We start from the raw sequence: 14,792 nt of genomic DNA, 5'->3' as shown, positions 1-14,792 counted from the left end.
ATCATGTGGCAGAGGCAAATTTTGAATGTATGATGGTCTGACTCCAAGATCATGCTCATTGGCCCTAGGTTGCCTTTTATGATATAAAAATGTGTAACAATACAAGAATAAACAAAGATAAAAAAGACATAATATATTCAAAGTGATCTGAAAATTTACTTAACAAATTATCTTTACTCTCAATCCATCTGAACGTTTTATATTACCAATAAAATATTTTAATCAAACTTTATTATTGGTTGTATTCATCAGATAAGTTCAACTAAATTGGAAAGGTTTGTCTAAGACGTAATTATGAAAAAGAAACCGAATGATGATTTTAGGAAAGACTAAAATGGTCTTAAAACTGAAGTTTTACTATGAAGAAAATAGTTGTAAGTGAATATTTTGTGAGATTAATCTGAAAGAGAAGAGACATTTTATGTGTATATTTCCTCTGCTAATCTCTTCACATGTCCTCATCTGCATATCCTTGTGGGCAAGGAAAAGAGCTGGTAATGATTCCTAAGGCCTTTTCCACTCCTGAGATCCTGGCACCTCACTGACTCCCCAGAGTAGTTAGGGTGATTATTGATAGCCCCATGAAACGAAGTCACCTGTTTTCATTCAACTATCTTTCTCCCACACTAAGCCGAATAATGATGTCCACTGAGGATAAACTGACTCACATCCATGAACATCGGGAATTAAAGGGGGAAATAGCGATAGGCAATATATTTATATTTTCAAAACAGTAAGAAATCAATCATTTGTGGCCTTCAGATCAAACATGTACTAGAAAAAATTAGTTACAAAGTTAAGAAGTTTCAGATAAATGTTGGGAAAAATGTGGAAATATCTTAGTTTCCTTATTTAAAGAACGAGACATAGATAACATCACTTGACATTTCAAAAACAAAAATGCAACCTTTTTTTTTTTAATGGGTTTAACTTAAATAGACTATTGCTTAATAGAAATATTTAGTATCCAGGAAACTTCTTTTGATTTTCCCCCTCAGGACTGAATAGGTCGAGAAGCCAAATAAAATGTGTTCTGTCCTTTATCTCCAGCTTAATTCATAGGTAACATTTCATCATTTGAATATCTCCTTTTTCTACGATATGTATTCAGTTTGCTCATTTTACTTACACGATCTGGCTTTAAAATTTTTCATCTTTTTTTTTTTTTTAATACTATGAGGCTTGAAGTTCATTCAAATTGAAAAGACCATCTTGATCACTTTTGCACAAAACTCCTAAGACAACTTTCATACCTGGGAATATAAAAACAAGCACTGGAATTCTGTGCTTGAAGGGAGCAGAGCATCTGTGCAGGAAGCTTCTGTAAGGTAAGCACCTGTACTGGTCTCCACGAGCCTTATAAATATGCCACACTAGCTACTTCCTCTGTGCCTCTGCTCCTGAGGTTTTTTTTTTTCCTCAACCTGGAATACTATTCTTTCACCTGCTCTTCTATCCCAGGTTCACCCAAACTTCAGCATTCAGCTCAAGACTCTTCTCCAAGAAGTGTTACATGGCTTCGTTTTCTCCCTTCACTTAAAAATGGCTGCTTTTGTAAGTCTAATATACTCATAACTTAGCATTTAATTACTGTCTTTATTTCCTGGTGGTTTTGACAGCATTTGAATATATTCTATTTGACATTAATTCTTGATATTTTTAGGCATCTTAGTATTTTTCCCCTTGTGAAATGATCAGTTACTTAAAAATAGGAACTATGTTTTCTTAATTTATGTATTCCCCTATAACGTTAGATAGAATGTTGAATTTATATTTAAAAAAATCACAAAGAACTTGTTGATAGATTGTCTATAAATTCCATGAGAGAAGTGAACGTGTTAATCTTTCCCCCTCCCATACACACACGATTTCTCTGAGGTATACAAATAGAATTGTAATAAACATGTTGGCCTTATCCATTAGTAAATGTACAGTGCCAACCACAGTTCTTATTGAATAGTAGGAACCAAAGAAATATTTGTTGAAGGACAAATGAATTAATGTATGAACAAAAAAGCAATTGTTACTTTTATAAATTAAACACATGAAGGTAATAACTCAATAAATATTCTTGTACAAATAAATGAATACGTGCTTTTCAAGTAGAAAAGCCCAAGAATATCTAGTAGATTCATTCATTTTATAACTGGTAAAGAAACAGAATTAAATTACTAACTTCATCTAGAATAGTGTTTCTAAGCTTTTGTAGCAGTTTTCATTCTTTCTTGCAATTTGGGAATAAGGTTCGCGGTTTAAGAAGGAAATAAAAATTATTCATGCATAGTAAGAAACATCCTGTGCACTCCTGGAGTTCTCTGCATCTCAGTGTGAAAAAGCACTGTGCCTTCAAATAGGAACTCTTTACTTCAAGCACATGCCTGGTAGTTTTCAGAATTTCTCTTCAAATGATTATCTGTTATAAAAATGAAAAAATATATATATGACTATCATTTCATTGAAAATAATTAAAGATTACAGCATCCTCTTACATTATAACTACTAAAGGCTTGAAGTGTTGATGTGTGCTCCGATGTGTGCTAGAAATAGATCACGTTTCTCAGTACAACACTTACACCACAAGAAAAATCCATGTTTTGAAGAGAGTAACGCTGTCTAAGTTACTCTTCTATCACTGAAAAGTCAAATGAGAGGCTTAGATAGTGAAAGCAAAATATCTGTGGTATATTCAGAACTAGCAAACATTTTAAAATCAGTTTTATTTATGTCATGAGTCATAAAAGAAATCACCAGGGGCATAATTTAAAATGTTTCTGGCATTGATACATGATTGCTAATACTTTCTTCCTTCTAATTATTTTGTGTAAATGTAGCCTTGCTGTAACTAGAGATTATAAACCAAAACCTCTAATTGTTTTTTCTTCATATTTATAATAAATATAAATATCCATAACCAGAAGACCTTTAAAAATTATAGTCTACATAGTTACACATAGATTTATTTTCCTTGGGAAAAATGGCAAGAAAATGTGTTATTAATGACAAAACACACCATTTATATATACATATATATGTATAGTTTCTGAAATTCTTTTCCTTAGATACATGCTTTAATTCTATGGTTTAATAATATGTCATCAAAATGATTATTGAAATATTTTCTTCAGTGATAAAAATAATCTCCATGTCTCAAAAAGACATAGCTCAATATCTATCTACTAAATACAATTTTTCAGAAGCACTTTTAATATCAGGAACATAAGAAGGTGATCTTATAACAGCATTATATACTAATAAATATTATTACTTAAATTATATAACTTAGCACACATTACATTAGCATATACTTTTTCATGCCCTATTATATAAGGAGCTGTAAAAATCTGATTTTTAATACAAATAAAACATATATTTATTCACATGCCTATTGCACTGTGTCTTTCCACTTACAGGAATACTCCACTTAACTGGTCATATTAAAGAATATGGTAATCATTCATTTATCCATCAAATGTTTATTACATCCTCACTATATGCCCAACGCTTCAATTGGGGCTTGAATTACCAACAGAAATCAGATGATCCCTGCCCAAAACCTACAGTTTAATTAGACAAATAAATAAATAATATATTAGCTGACATTTATTAAGGGGCATATTTTACTATATGCCAAGTGTTCTATTAAAATGCTTTATATGTATTATGCCTCTTCATAATAATATAATTACAACTGCATATGGGTAATTTTACCCATTTTACAAATGAGAACAATAAGTGTGGTGATGTTAAAATACTCTCCCTTCAAGAGGTGGAGCCTAATTCCTCACCTCTTGAGTGTGAGCTGGATTTCTTGAATTGCTTTCAATGAATAAAATAAAGAGGAAGTGTCTGTACAACTTGGTTGATTGTATCAAAAAAGGCACTATGGCTTCTTTTTGCTCTCTCTTGGTTGGGTAGCCAGCTGCCACATTATGAGAGCATACAAGTTGCCCTATGGAGAGGCCACCGTGGGCTTCCTTCCTGAGACCTCTTTCCAACAGCATGTAAGTCATCTTCGATGTAGATCCTTCTACCCAGTCAGACCTTCATATGATAGCAGCCTCCGCCAAAATCTAACCTCAGAGAAACCTTGAGCTAGAAACTATCCATCTAAGCTGCTCTTCAATTACTGACTCACAGAAACTGTGAGATAAAAATGTTTGTTACTTTGAGCCAATGAATCTAGGGGATAATTTGTGATTCAGTGATAGATAACTAATCCAATGAATTTAGAGAAATTACGTAATTTGCTGAGGTCACAGAGCTAGTAACTAATAGAGAAGCATCGGCTAGTCTGCTATAACTAAAGAGACCATATAATTTATTGAGCAACTGGGTCACTTTAAAGAGTAATAGGGATATTGATAATAATTATATTGGTACAACAGCTATGCTCTGAAACTATCTAGGGCAAACTGAGACATAGGATCACTATAACTACAGGCTCTGCTCTTTACTGCTACACAATTCTGTTTCCTATATAAATAAATGCAGGCAATGTGACCAGTCCAATGGTGGAAGTATAGCACAGGGAACAGATAAGCCACCTGCTCTGACAGAGACTGGAGCTACTATCCAATATTCATTGTCTCCTTTCTGTTTGGTAATAAAACCCTATATTTCATGGTGGCAAACATACATCTAGCTTGAAAAAAAACAACCCTATATATCCTTGTTCCCTTATAGATGACCAAAAGATGTCAGTAGATGTTTGTCAGGTAGAGCTACTTAAAAAGCTCTTAGAAGGGAGCTAGCTTAACAATCAGGTCCCTTTTTCCTCTGCAATTGCTTTATTGCTGATATCTGGGATATGGATGTGATTGTTGGTGCTTCAGTAGCCTCTCTTGATAATTGAGGTCATTATCTAAGAATTACAGGGCTGAAAGTCTGAGTTTCTGATAACCATGGACCCATCCATTATTCCTGTCTTGGACTGTAAACCTGCAGACTACATTATCTGAGAGAAGAATATGCCTCTTTGTTTAAGCAGATATTACTAGGGTTTTCAGTTATACTTTAACTAAACTAATCCTGATACACCCAATTAATTCCTCAAACAATAGATTCCTCAAATATTTGAATTCTTACTCTATTTTGATAGAAATTATTCTAGATATATTGCCACTCTTCCTACTTTTTTTAAAATTATTATTATTATTATTATTATTATTATTATTATTTTATGTTTTATGCGAGGCAACCCATGGTTGACCTCACAGATTGCAAAGACCTTGTTAGCTTACAATTCCTTACTTTCTATTTTTTACACCTACAGTACCTGGTCTTCCTAGGTGGTCTCCTATCCAAGTACTAACCAGGCCCAACCCTGCTTAGCTTCTGAGATCAGACGAGATCGAGCTTGTTCGGGGTAGCATGGCCATAGTCTTTTCCTACTTTTTAAGTAGCTGAAAAGGAAGAATTGTCTGAGAGTTTTCTGGATGATACAAAGTTTTTATTGTTTATAGGAAGTAAAGTTGTTTTGCTTTTTAGTGCCTAATAGAGTTTTATATGTCCTATGAAAGCTCACTCAATTGCTGTTATTAATAAAGGAAGTATGAATTAAGTTCTTGTGAGCAGTACTATTTTAGATGGGTTGGTACCTTCACCAATTTTGTCCCTTTTAAATGATTCACTTAGGGGTTTTTCTAAAGTCTCTAGTCTTACTTCCTCTAAAAACTTCAAGACTAATTAAAGATTTCCACCTTTCAGTCATTATGGAAATACGCCAGGGGATTTTCATGAAATGTTAAATATTTGGACTTGAAATGATTATATTAGAAAATGATTATATTAACTAAGTGGTTAGATAGAGAGCTCTTAATCACATAATTGCATTAGGTTTAGCTCATAGAAACATAAAAGAGTTAAATAAAAGGTTTGGTTCATGTTTGGCATTTTTGTGAAGAATAAAGATATTTCTACAGTCATTTTTCTTTTGAGGTTTGAAAAAATAATTACTGTTATGGAGATTGTTTAATTAATGCTCTTCTTTAGCCATAAGTGAGATTCTTTAAGAAGCTGAGTTAATTTTTTATTCTATTTCAAGTTAGTTACTCTATTTTAGTTTAGAATATCTTTATCATTAACAAAATTTTTAAATAGTTACTGTAATAAAATGCTCCCTATGGAGAGAATAAGTCTTCCCATATATCTAAACAATCTAGAATAACTATATGGAAGAAAACTTCAAGGACAACCTAACAATTATGTCTGGCCCAAAATGCAATAGAAAATGACATTCATTAAAAAGAATTCAAGCTAAGATTGAATGATCATTTGATAGATCAGTGTTGTTGAATGGAACTTTCCTTCATGATAGACATATTCTGTACTTTATACTGCCCCAAATACTTGAATTAGGCACATATGATCATTGAGCAATTGAAATGTGGCTAGAATAAAAAATAAAATTTAAGATTAAATTTAATTTTAATACCCACATGTGGCTAGTAGCTCTTAAATTGGACAGTACAATTATAAATGGTATTCATACAGAGCTGAGAAAATTGGATTTGATGGATTCTAAAGGCTCTTCCAACTTAATATTGCCATAGCTGCAAAAATAAATGGTTAAAATTTATTTCCTCTCCATTTTTCTACACCATTCTGCACCAAATTTCTCGTTTCTGATTTCTAGAATTAATTCATTCATTAGGTTAGTCATCACAGAACTATTATGTGCCAAGTGCAATGGCAAAAAACAATCTGCTCTGGTATCAACATTTCTAACCTTCTTGATTTTTTTTTTTACTGCCTACAGTAGCTCTTCCTTTCTGGGACATCTCTCTCATCTTCAAATGTGACAGGTAGTGGGCTGTGGAGACCATACTTAAATGCCGCGACTTCCATATTCACCAGAGAGCTCTCTGCTTAGAAGGAGCAAAGCCACAGGAATTGATGGAGCAGTAAGTGTTCTGAATCAGATTCGAGTTGATCTTAAAGTAAATAATGCAATATTAGTCATACAACTGAGATAGGCATTTGGTGAGCTGTAAGTAATTCCCACGATTGCCAGTATACTTCCCGACGTTTCCAAAGATTCCCTAAGGGGCTTCGGCCTATGTGAGTTTTCCGTCTCACTAGCACCTCGTTTTCGCGTCTGGTCTATTCACTTGACCCTGCACATATCCTCTCTCAACCCAAACACTGAACGTGGACCCTTGTCCATTGATTCCACAAAGCAACCCAAACGTAAAGCAGTTGCACGCAGCAGAATTCTCTAGAAAGTTTGAGGGCAACGGCAAGGGGGCTATGTTCCAATGGGATATGCTTTTTAAAGCTGTCAGCATTCCTACCATGGAAACTTCTCCTGCCTGCGTCTCCTCCTCGGACTCTTGCCTCCCATCATGTTGTTTGCACCCACCTCCACTAGACTCTCTTTTTTCTCTTATTTTCAGGCCCTGGCTTTTTCAGACCACATTTAGGACTTACATTGCCAGAGTCAATTTTTCAAATAAAAATCTAAGTTAAAAAATTTTTGTACCCTAAACCAAATTCTGGCTCAAGATTCTTAAACACAATTTTCTTTTTTTCATATAACTATAATGCCATATAATTACATATTAATGCAAGAAAAATGAGTTTCAAAGAAAACTTGGCCAAGATTTTAAAAATAATAAGAAGTATTATGGGGACTAGAAGACCAGGCTCTTGCAAAGCATTTATCTTTCTATTATATTATAGTCATAAATAATATGAGTTAAGTAAGATTTTTAAACATGTCTGATAATTTCATGATCACTTGAAATATTGTCCCCAATGGGAAATATTTCATGAGCACTAGAAAAATGACATGACAAACAAATGGAAAACAAATCACTTAAAAATAAAACTGTATGGATTTAAAAAGTGATGTATACACACACACACACACACACACAGAGCATGTACTTTGGCTTTATGATATTTCACATGGAGATATTAATTAACAATTCAGCCATATTGTGAGGATACAATATTACACGGAGGAAATTGAAAATTTAAATTTAGAAATGATAATTTTTTTTTCTTGGAGTTGAGTCAGAGAAGCAAGTAGATAATAATAATTGTTTTGACAAAATTATGCCATGTCATCTACAATACCTTTCAATGATGCCAGAGGTAGATTCATCTATGCTTTCATTGAGTTAAAACCTTTAGACTCAATACTGCATCTAAGATACCGTGGCATTATAACAGATCCTACAGAGCCTTCAAGAATGAAGTATTTTATCAAGACTCAATTGCAAGTGACAATAATTCAACTCATGTTAACTAAAGCAAAAAGAGAATAGATTGGTTCATGCAACCAGGAAGCCCAGGGTTGGCTCTGGCTTTAAACACAATGCAATTTCCAGGGAATGAAGACAAATCCCCACCCCTGAACCTCCCTCCATCTTTTTTCCCCACTCTTCCTTTCCCAGCTGTACTTCCTTCTCTGTCTCAGTCTTACCCTCTCCTACTGCTTCCAGCTCTCAGTTGACCAGGGAAAATAGTTACCTACAATCTGAAGCTGTGTCTTAGTTTAGCAATTCCATCCTAGCTGAAAAAGCTGCCCTGCTCCTAAATCAGTACATCAATTGCAGGCAATGATTCTTATTGGCTCTATAGTAATTGCTCACCCCTGAACCAAATACTGTATTCAGGGGAGTGAGATATTATGATTGACCATACCTAGGTCAGATGGTCACTCCTGTGGTGAAGATGTGGCACAAAACTGTAGTAGATAGGATGTTCTTAACCACTCAGGATGAAGGAAAGGTGATTCTGCAAAAAAAAAAAAAAAAGGATGCAGTGAGGCATACAACATGTTATATATTATATATATATAATTATACACACATAATATATAATATATGTCCACTGTGGATTGATAAGTAACATGTGTTGTCCTCAAGGAGATTTTCCCATATAAATCTTAATACTTATGTAGGGAGAGAAATATCCCCACATGTGCCCAAATTTTTTAATTTCAGTGTTACTCAGTTATCTTGATTACGCAACATTTAAATACCACTTCCCCCTGATTCTTTCTTATTGTTAGGTAAACCTGGTTTTGTTAGTTTTAAACTGTGAAAATTATTTAGTCATCGGTGTTATATTTTTGTGGTCAAAACGCTTAAAACTATTCTCTGTACAATAAATTATAAATTATCTTTTTATATTGTGAAAGCTGCCAATCTAACAAGCCATTTCCTCAGTTAACCCTAGTTTTGCGGCTGTGATGGTTTGAAAATTGTTTCTTGGCTTCACCACACTTTGGTTGCTACTATATTTAGAGACAATTTATTTTAGCTTTGACAGAAAAACTTATCATTATTTTTATAGAAATTTTACTGGCTAGAAAGCATAATTTGAGTTATTTTCTACACATGCTGTCTTGGTATATAGAAAGAAATTTAAAAATCTAATGTTTGCATCACATTTTTTTATTAACAATAGGATGAAATTCAAGTTTTCGTTGAATTAGGCCACTGAGATTTGTGAGTTAATTTGATATTGTAATATATTCTAGCCAATCCTGACAAATACAGAGGTGTTAAATTGCATAATTTATAAACAAAATGATTCTCACCATAATTATGCAAATACTATATTCCCTTACTACAATATGTATAATTTATATTCTAGGCAAAAACACATCTATATTTGTGTGATTTCTCTAAGAGTGACAGTTAATTCCACCTTTTTTCCAAGACAAAGGGGGAAAAAAATCATAATTTGGCGAGTGTCAGAGAATCTTCAAGCCCCTAAAAGCCAGGAAGGATCTTCTATGCCAACTCTCTGTAGAGACCTATGACTTTTTTCTTTCTCTTTATTTCAGCAACAAAATTTCACAAATAGCTTCTGAGAGGCGACATTTCTGAGTAGAAGTTATAATATTATACTAGAAATTGCAGTTTTTAGCACAAGTGATTTAGCTTCACTGTGGCAAAGAATATGCAGGACCAAACATCACCAAATGTCCCGGGGAGATAGTAGTTGTTGAGGGGTTTCTGGTTATCATTACCTCCTGAGTGCAAAACAGAACCATGAGAAGACTGATTTTTCACCTACCACTGAGAAAGCCATCTCAAACTAAAATAACACTTGTTTGATAATCAATCTTTCTCTTCAGTTAAATAACATTTCCTTCATGCTTTAACTCATTGTTTTTCAAATATTTCTTGGTAGTGCAACCCTCTCTTCAGATGGCATCTCAGAAGAATTCACATATATAAGACAGATAAAAGCAGGATCCAGAAGTTCCAAAGGTCTCCACCCAGTACTACCAAAGTCAAGGCTTTAAACACTTCAAACCAGTTTAGTTTTATGATTCATCTATCGTGGGGATAATGAAAGCATACATATAAGTAAAATCTCATCGTTTCTCTCAAGCAGATTCACCTTCATTTTTCTATAGTGATTTCAGAATATTCACTTGCAGTTCATATTGTTCTCCAAATAAACCTCCCTGAGCATCTACCTTCCCTATTCTCCTGTCTCCTCCTTTCACAGTGCTCAAAAAATCTGCACATTCTTTTTTGCGCCTGCATCAACTCTGCTGCATTTTTTATCCATTAACCTCTTCAAGACTTTAGCCCACATCAATGTTATTCAAAATCCCCCAACAAATCTTGTTTCTCCAGGAGGCCTGTACGACTACTGCTCCCCCAATTAATCCGTATTGGGCAAATGGAGAAGAATAAAAATCACCTTTTAATTACTATTTTATAAGTAAAAACAATAAAAGTTTAAAAAAATTATTTTTTCCTCTCTCTTTTCACACAAACATTAAAAAACAGAGGTTCTACAATATAATATATATACAACATACTGTTGAACTCTACACTTGAAATTTATTTGATTTTATTAATCAATGTCACTCCAATAATTTTTAATTAAAAAAAGGGGAGGAAAAAACAGAGGTTCTATCTACACCTGAACATGGCATATGGCGATACAAATGTGCACAGTACAACTCCAGGAGCGCCATGGGCAAGTGTGACACACTTTATGTGGCTATTTGCCTCAGGCCTACTCTGTGCTAAAGGAAATCTCACTAGGAAGTGTTTCTCAAAGAATTGTCTGAGAATCACCTCCTTCTGGGGTCCTTGTGTGAAAAGTGTGATCCCAAGCCAGACTTACTAAAATCAGAATTTCTGAGGTAGGGCCCTGGGATCTGCCTTCTTAACGATTTCATTTGAGGAGTTTTAGTTTCCTATTGCTAAGTAACAATCATTCCCTGGGCCCCCAAATCTAGTGGCTTAAAGCAATGATTTATTATTTGTCATGTTTCTATGTGGGTTGACTAGCAGTTTCTCCTGGGCTCCCTCGGCCAGCATCATTCTGGTAGAGGCATGGCTAGGCCGCAAGGTCCAAAATGGCCTCATTCACATACTTGTCAGCTGGTGCTGGCTGTCAGTGGAGTGCCTCAGTTCTCCTTTTCACGGCTTCTCCTCTTCTACAAAATCAAGAGTGACTTCCTTACATGGCATTCCCGAGGCAGTATTTCAAGAAGGCAAAGCTAGAAGCTGCACACTCTCCTGAGGCCTAGGTTTTACTTGCACATCATCATTTTTGCCACATTCTATTGGTCAAAACACGTTACAAGGTCAGACTAGGTTCAAAGTATGAGAACAGACTCCATGTCTTGATGGAGTCAGCTGCAAAACATTTGTGTGTGTATTCCCCCACACACCACAGTGTATTGCTAAGTATATGTTAGGTGTTCAATACTTTTAGCCTTCATCATCATTCTGCAGAGATTGAAGTGGTGATGAAACTTCTCGAATATGGTATCCGTAGGTTTTGCTTTTAAATGGAAGTTTCTTTTCATATTTGTTAGAAACAAGTTAGTTTGTTTTCAGGTCCTGAAACTATGATTATCAATGTCATGACTCATTAAATATACAAGTCCAACATCAACAGAAAAGATTCAGAAGCTCACGAAAAGAGTAGGTAGCTACACTTCCATTTTCAATCTACTCAAAAGCAACTATGCAATTATATTTTTAAAAATATAGTTTTAAAAATATAGGATTGCATAGTTTTCACGACTATTTTATTCAGATTTTTCTGATCAAAATTTTTCCAAGTAAAAAAAGTCAGAATTGGCTAAGTAAATTTAGTTTCCTCTTCTAATATAGTTGCTCCTTCAGTGATTTGATAACAGCAAGAGATCTTATTTGAAAATGGTAAAATGGTGGGATAGAATAAAGAGGGATTGAAAGCAAATCTGAAGAGTTATGTACAGATTATAAAATCAAACAATCATTCTAGGAGGAAGGACTGAGATATCAGATTTGCCTATAGTTACAAAGTCTGTTGTTAATCAGTGACAAAGGGAAGGTGGCCGTCAAAACCATACCCACATCTCTGCTCCAAGAATTTCCCACTTTATATGCAAACTACATACAATATTGAGAAAACGGATTTAAAATATATTCTTGGAAAGTGGCCTCTGATGGGGCTTAAATAGCAGCAATTCTTAAGAAAAATACCAGGTTCTGAGTGCGACAGTGGAACAAATTAAGAAAATGTCTTTTTAATCAACTAATAGAAAACATGTGATTACAAGCCCTTGCATTTGCCTGCTGCCTCAAGTTAGTGTTTTAAATATACTGTGCTCTACTTAATATTTGCTTTGAAAATTTTTTTCTTTTGGTTTAGGCTAAAGGAAAAGTTTGCCAAGGTTTATGCCTCCCTGAGTCAGCAAGTAAATTTCCCATTACTCTCCCGTTGGATGACTCACCGCCCCTGCTTAAGAGAGTCAGAGAGTTCTGGCTGTCTGGGCAGGATGAGAAACAATATCACAGTCAATCAGTCTAGACAGCATGAGGGGCAGCGACTTGGCCATTTATGGTATCATTTCCCTTTTTTGTAATGGGAGAGCCTAGAGAGCAAGGAGACACTCCTGGGAATATATGCAGGGTTTCCAGATTTAGCAAATAAAAACACAGGATGCAGGGTTAAATTTGGATTTCAGATAAACGATGAATACTTATTTAGTATGTGCGTGTTTCATGCAATTTTTATGACACATTACTAAAAAAAATAATAATTATCATTTATCGGAAATTTAGATTTAACTAAGCATCCTATATTATCTGGCAACCTTACACATATGGATCTCACTTCAAATTATCCACTTTTTATTACTCTGCAGAATGTCGAGATGAAAGTCTGTTTTCCTGAGTTTCAGAGAACAAAAGTAGAGATTTTTTTTTTATGATCTTTTATTATCATGTAATTGCCATCTAAAATGAAAGAAAGAAAAAATTATCAGCTACAAGAATTCTTTAGAGTAGTGCTTCCCAGACTTTGATATGCATATAAACCACATGGAGATTTGGCAAAATTCAGATTCTAATTCAGCAGCCTGAGGTGGAGACTGACATTCTGCATTTCTAACAAGCTCCCAGCTGACAGCAATGCTGTTGGTCCATGGACCACACTTTAGTAACAAGGTTTGCAGTGTTTCTCAAACTTTGCTGCATATTAGAATCACCTGGGGAGCTTTTAAATTTCCTGATGCCTTCTATGGCCATGCTACCCTGAACAAGCCCAATCCCATCTGATCTCAAAAGCTAAGCAGGGTCGGGCCTAGTTAGTACTTGGATGGGAGACAACCTAGGAAGACCAGGTGCTGTAGGTGTAAAAAAAAATAATAAAAAATAAGGGATTGTAAACTGACAAGGTCCTTGCAATCTGTGAGGTCAACCGAAGGTTAAAAAATAAATAAATAAATAAAAATATAAAACACATTAAAAAATAAATAAATAAAAATAATAATAAATTTTCATCTATATTAAATCTGAAATGCTGGGAGTGGGAGCCAGGAGTGAGTATTTTTTAAAGCACTTCAGGTACTTCTAGTGTGCAGCCAATGTTGAGAACATTTGTTTTTGACGAATCCAGTTTGGTGCTGGTTAATGTTTATTATCACCTGGCTGGGTGGCAAAACCTTTAAAAAGCAAAAGTGGCTTGGTAGTTATTATATATTAACTGTAAATCTTGAGAGACTGAACTGTGAAGGATTTGCCACCATGGTCTTTGCAATGTGTCTACTTTCAGTTACGCTTTCTAAGCAACTGAGAAAAGCAATAGATTTTATTATTTTAACTGTTAGATCACTAAATATTTTACAAATTTGGAGATTTTATATTTGTAACATACATTTTTTTCATGAGTCTAAAATAATTTATTTCTCTTAATGTTTCTAATGGAAACCAAACAGCCGCCACCTCAGAGGCAGTCCAGCTTGGGTAAAGACTGGAATTTATTATCTGTTACTCTTTGTGAGGCTTGGCTAGAATCAAGGAATGTGACCTAGGAGGAAAATCAAATCTTTAAGTTCTTATTTTCACATAAAGATGTATCAGTGAAGATAAAAGTGTGCCTTCAAAGATACTGGTAAGAATGTATATGACACATACTTATCGAAGAAGCAGACAGATATTGACTTAAAATTAGCTGTAGGAAACTTCCACAAAAGCCTTGTTTTTTAATCAAAAACCTTCCTCTTTTTTCTTCTAATTTTATTACTGTAGTCATCAATTTTAATACCATCTTCCTTAAATCACAATCTTTTATGCAGAATTCTTCACCATGAAGAATGCTATCCCACAGAATATTTTTTCTTTTTATTTATCCTTTTTTTATTCACTTCATTATGCATCTTCATCTCTTCTCTCATTCATGCCTAGCCTATACCATCCATCACTCCTCTGCTCAATTCCCACCTTGTGCCCAAACATTCTAGAAACTGGGACTAGATCATTTATGTGACTTGCTTCCTTCACCAACTCCAGCATTAGTTACCGTGCCCTGGGCAA

General features: G+C 34.5%; 1 long non-coding RNA gene and 2 pseudogenes across 2 annotated transcripts; 2 read left to right on the top strand and 1 right to left on the bottom strand.

Annotated features, from left to right (window-relative positions):
- Positions 1-433: 433 nt before the first annotated feature.
- LOC120584268 (uncharacterized) lies at positions 434-10,634 on the top strand. Of its 2 annotated transcripts, XR_005648000.1 has the most exons (4): positions 434-1,062; positions 1,181-1,328; positions 6,758-6,902; positions 10,150-10,634. It is a non-coding gene; the product is annotated as an uncharacterized LOC120584268 (long non-coding RNA). The 2 variants fall into 2 exon arrangements; XR_005648001.1 differs by lacking the exons at positions 434-1,062; positions 1,181-1,328 and adding an exon at positions 1,474-1,554.
- On the bottom strand, positions 5,264-5,382 carry LOC120584319 (uncharacterized; annotated as a pseudogene).
- Positions 10,635-13,493: 2,859 nt separating the features above from the next.
- On the top strand, positions 13,494-13,612 carry LOC120584326 (uncharacterized; annotated as a pseudogene).
- The last annotated feature ends 1,180 nt before the right edge of the window (positions 13,613-14,792 follow it).

The sequence above is a fragment of the Pteropus medius genome, unplaced genomic scaffold, assembly GCF_902729225.1.
Source record: "Pteropus medius unplaced genomic scaffold, Ma_sr-lr_union100, whole genome shotgun sequence".
In the NCBI taxonomy this organism is placed as follows: domain Eukaryota; kingdom Metazoa; phylum Chordata; class Mammalia; order Chiroptera; family Pteropodidae; genus Pteropus; species Pteropus medius.
This window is presented reverse-complemented; position numbering and strand designations above follow the sequence as displayed.